The sequence below is a fragment of the Pangasianodon hypophthalmus genome, chromosome 14, assembly GCF_027358585.1.
Source record: "Pangasianodon hypophthalmus isolate fPanHyp1 chromosome 14, fPanHyp1.pri, whole genome shotgun sequence".
In the NCBI taxonomy this organism is placed as follows: Eukaryota; Metazoa; Chordata; class Actinopteri; order Siluriformes; family Pangasiidae; genus Pangasianodon; species Pangasianodon hypophthalmus.
In genome coordinates, this window is record NC_069723.1 from 25,569,614 (window position 1) to 25,574,810 (window position 5,197).

The window sequence follows — 5,197 nt, forward strand, 5'->3', positions numbered from 1 at the left end:
TGTACTCTCTCCACACCCACAAGTACTCTCTCCACACCCACAAGTACTCAAGTACTCACTCCCACAAGTACTCTCTCCACACCCACAAGTACTCTCTCCACACCCACAAGTACTCTCTCCACACCCACATGTACTCTCTCCACGCCCACATGTACTCTCTCCACGCCCACGAGTACTCTCTCCACGCCCACGACTACTCTCTCCACGCCCACGAGTACTCTCTCCACACCCACAAGTACTCACTCCACTCCCACGAGTACTCTCTCCACGCCCACAAGTACTCAAGTACTCTCTCCCACGTGTACTCTCTCCACACCCACAAGTACTCTCTCCACACCCACAAGTACTCAAGTACTCACTCCCACAAGTACTCTCTCCACACCCACAAGTACTCTCTCCACACCCACAAGTACTCTCTCCACACCCACAAGTACTCTCTGAACACCCACAAGTACTCTCTCCACACCCACATGTACTCTCTCCACTCCCACATGTACTCTCTCCACACCCACAAGTACTCTCTCCACACCCACAAGTACTCTCTCCACACCCACAAGTACTCTCTGAACACCCACAAGTACTCTCTCCACACCCACAAGTACTCACTCCACACCCACAAGTACTCACTCCACGCCCACAAGTGCTCTCTCCACACCCACAAGTGCTCTCTCCACACCCACAAGTACTCACTCCACACCCACAAGAGACAAACTACAGGTGACATGAGGGACCTGTACTAACGCAGCTGTATCATATCGTATCGTATCGCAGAAGATTCAGTGACATCATCAAATATGGAGTCGTTGCTTTAAGAAAGGAAATCAGTGGAGTGACGGTCTGATGGTTACGTCATCACAAGCCCCAATTAGCCAATTAGGACAGAAACAATCAATCTGGCAACCCGACAATCCATCTATCCATCCATCTCTACACACTACAGCCGAGAGAGAGAGAGAGAGAGAGAGGGAGAGGGAGGGACTGTGTGAGTGTGTGTGTGTGTGTGTGTGTGTGTGTGAGTGTGTGTGTGTGTGTGTGTGTGTGTGTGTGTGTGCTCTGCGCTGGCTCGCGCTCGCTGTCGGGTCGAGCGTCTCTCCTCCTTAAAATCGCAGAAACACAGAAGGAGAGAGCGCAGGAGGAGCTCCAGCCCTTCACTCCGGGGGGGTTGATTTATTTATTTATTTATTAATTCATCTGTGCAGCACGTCATCAGAGAATAGAATTAATAGAAATAAACAGAAATTGCGCGAGCTGCAGTTTCACACTGATCTCGATTCGGCGCGCGAGACTCTGAGATTTTCTTCTTTAACACAAAAGCGGAGGAGAAAAAAAAAAGAAACAGCGTTCTGAGTGAGTACAGAGCACAATTTACACCCAATACACACTGTCTGCTAGTGTGTGTGTGTGTCTGCTAGTGTGTGTGTGTGTGTGTGTGTGTGTGTGTGCGCGCGCGTTGCAATGGCTTAATAAATCTGCAGTAATACAATGATGTCGACTGCGAGCGCGCGCTTATTTTTTTTCTCATTTAAAGCACAGTGTTGTTTATTGAGGTTATGACACGGTGTGTGTGTGTGTGTGTGTGTGTTAATAAGCGCGTGCACGCCCATGGTGATGGTGATGAAGTACATGCCCGGGTGGGTGGGAAGCTCCAATATGGCCGTGTGTGTGTGTGTATGTGAGTGTGTGTGTGTGTGAGTGTGTGTGTGTGAGTGTGTATGTGAGTGTGTGTGTGTGTGTGTGTGTGTGTGCTTGTTGCTATTGTCGCTTCTGAGGTGACACAGGTAGGTTTTTCCTCTCCTCTGCGCATGTTCAGCACTTTATTTTACAGCATTACATTTCAGTGCAAACGTTATTTTTGTTATTATTTTTGTTTATATTTTTAATTTTAATATTTTTTGTTATTTTTGTTTTTTTATTATAAATACACGAAATTAAACAGAATAATTAAATATCCTTCAAAATGCTGTTAAGAATAAACTTCTGAGCAAAACCTAAGGACTGTTTAATTTTAATAAAATTATTCCGCTGTTGTTTATGAGATGTTTATAAGAATTTCAGTATTTATAAATATTTATATTAAGATGGTAAAAATATAATTTTTTAATATTGCAGTCCAAATAAAAGCTACATTCAAGTGAAACTATTTTTGTAAAAAAAAAAATGTAATCGTAATGTTTTATGATGAAACTTGATCAAACAAATAAATGAAAATTAAATTAAAATTAAAAATGCTGATTTTAATTTTATAAATGTTTATCAGTTTTATCTTCATAAAATCAAACAATTTATTGGTGAGGTTTAAAATATAGTGAAAAATGTAGTTATTTACTAAACAATGTTCTTAACAATCTTTAATGTTTTATTGTTTATTATTATTATTGTTTATTATTATTATTATTATTGTTGTAAATGCGTCTGTTTGATTGACATGTCCTTTACTGTTAATTCTAACAAGCAAACACACGAAATAAAACTACGTACTTAGCTATAATTAGCTCGCTAGCCGTAGCGTTAACGTTAATGTTAGCTCAGCTAGCTGCAGAAGTGCGGAAGTGTGTTTAATTAGCAGTTATTTTAGCTAAGATGATTATATTGTGTAAATAAAAGCAGTATTGTGCGCTGGGAGTGACGTGCATTGTGATTGGCTGATGGAGTTTCTGCAGCTTGTATATAAGGTGTGTGATTTGGGACACGCCCACTGTGATGTGGGACACGCCCACTGTGATGTGGGACACGCCCACTGGTTAATTAGGAATAAGAATTTTTATCCGTTTCTCAGTGAAAGTGTAAACATACACGGAGCTGCGGTGAAAGTTGTAGCGTGTTAATGGCGTGTTGTTATTTTAACCCCTCACCCAGATCTCTTCCTGCTTCTATCAGCGAGCCGCGGCTGATAATCAGCGATCCACTCCACAGGCGCTGACGCAAACCCGTCCTGTTCACTGCGACACGCACACCGACACACACACACCCACACACACACTGACACACACACCGACACACACACACCGACACGCACACCGACACACACACACCCACACACACACACCCACACACACACTGACACACACAGTAACACACACCGACACACACACCGACACACACACACCGACACACACACTGACACACACACCGACACACACACAGTAACACACACAGTAACACACCGACACACACACACCGACACACACACCGACACACACAGTAACACACACACCGACACACACACTGACACACACAGTAACACACACCGACACACACACACCGACACACACACCGACACACACACACACCGACACACACACCGACACACACAGTAACACACACCGACACACACACCGACACACACACTGACACACACACCGACACACACACTGACACACACAGTAACACACCGACACACACACTGACACACACACCGACACACACACTGCGACACACACCGACACACACACACCAACACACACACCGACACACACAGTAACACACACCGACACACACACCGACACACATAATAACACACACCTACACACACACCGACACACACAGTAACACACACCGACACACACAGTAACACACACTGACACACACAATAACACACACCGACATACACAGTAACACACACCGACACACACAGTAACACACACTGACACACACAATAACGCACACCAACACACACTGACACACGCAATAACACACACTAACACACACCGACACACACCGACACACACTGACACACACAGTAACACACTGACACACACCAACACACACTGACACACACACAGTAACACACAGTAACACACACCGACACATACCAACACACACCGACACACACTGACACACACAGTAACACACACCGACACACACCGACACATACTGACACACACACACTAACACACACCGACACACTCCAATACACTCCGACACACATCGACACACACTGACACACTCCAACACACACTAACACACACCGACACACACTGACACACACAGTAACACACACTAACACACACTGACACACACCAACACACACTAACACACTCCAACACACACCGACACACGACGCACTCCAACACACACCGACACTCACTGACACACTAACACACTCCAACACACAGTAACACACACTAACACACAGCAACACACACTAACACTCTCCAACACACACCAACACACAATAACACGCACTAACACACACTCAAAACACTTCTACAAATAATTTCTACTGAACAAATCCTGGAATTTCACGTCTAATTAGCGTCTTTTCCAAAACGCCAGAACACACACAGACTCTGATTTCCTGATGGTGAATCATGTGTGTGTGTTGGTGTGTGTGTTAGTGTGTGTGTGTGTGTGTGTGTGTGTGTGTGTAAAATGAAATAAAGTATAAAGTTAAAGCTCTGTTATCTTATTGAGGTCACACTGTTAATTACACTAACGTCCTGTTTTTTTTTTTAATTAAAACTTTGTTCGTTTTTGATCAGACTGGTTGCTGTGACGATGTAACATCCATATCAGGATAAATGAAGTCACAATACGCTTTTCTGCAATATCATGATATATATATATATATAGATAGATAGATAGATAGATAGATAGATAGATATTTTAAAAAATAAAGTTTTAAACTGTTTTAAAAATGATTAAACTGACTGCAGTCAGCTTGTAAAATTGTAAAACGTTAACATTTTTATAAATTTAAATTTTCTTTTTCTTTTCTCACTGTTAAATATATTTTTATATTTATATTTTTTTGTAAATAATATTTTTAAATCTAAAAAAATAAATAACATCTTTTTAAGACATTAAATAATTTTTTTAAACAATTCTTTTTATTTTAAAAATAAAATTTGCTCTCAGTTTGTGAGCAAAACTCTGTCATGTACTGCAGAAATATCAGATTTTTTTTATAATTATGATATTTTTGATGAAATATGAGGATAATATGAAATGTGCAGTTTTCTGTATTTCAGTAAAATGCAGTAAAATAAACACACAGCAGGGTCTCGGGTTCCTCCCGCGTTCTCCTGTCTCGTCTTGGAGGTTTACTATCTTGACGCTTCACAGAAGAGGAATTTCTCCTCGTTATCGTACACACTGGATATTCTCACAGTCCGTCCTCTTTCAGTCTCACGTGTCCTGTAGATCCGGGAATTTTATACGCGAGGGGTTTTCCGTCACGGAGCTCACTCGGATATGA

General features: G+C 42.2%; 1 protein-coding gene across 1 annotated transcript in view; it reads left to right on the plus strand.

Annotated features, from left to right (window-relative positions):
• Positions 1-1,019: 1,019 nt before the first annotated feature.
• Positions 1,020-5,197, plus strand: part of palm1b (paralemmin 1b) — a 25,299-nt gene continuing 21,121 nt past the window's right edge. The window contains exon 1 of the mRNA XM_034310340.2: positions 1,020-1,347. The gene's annotated coding sequence lies outside the window, so the exon portion shown is untranslated. The remainder of the gene's footprint in view (positions 1,348-5,197) is intronic.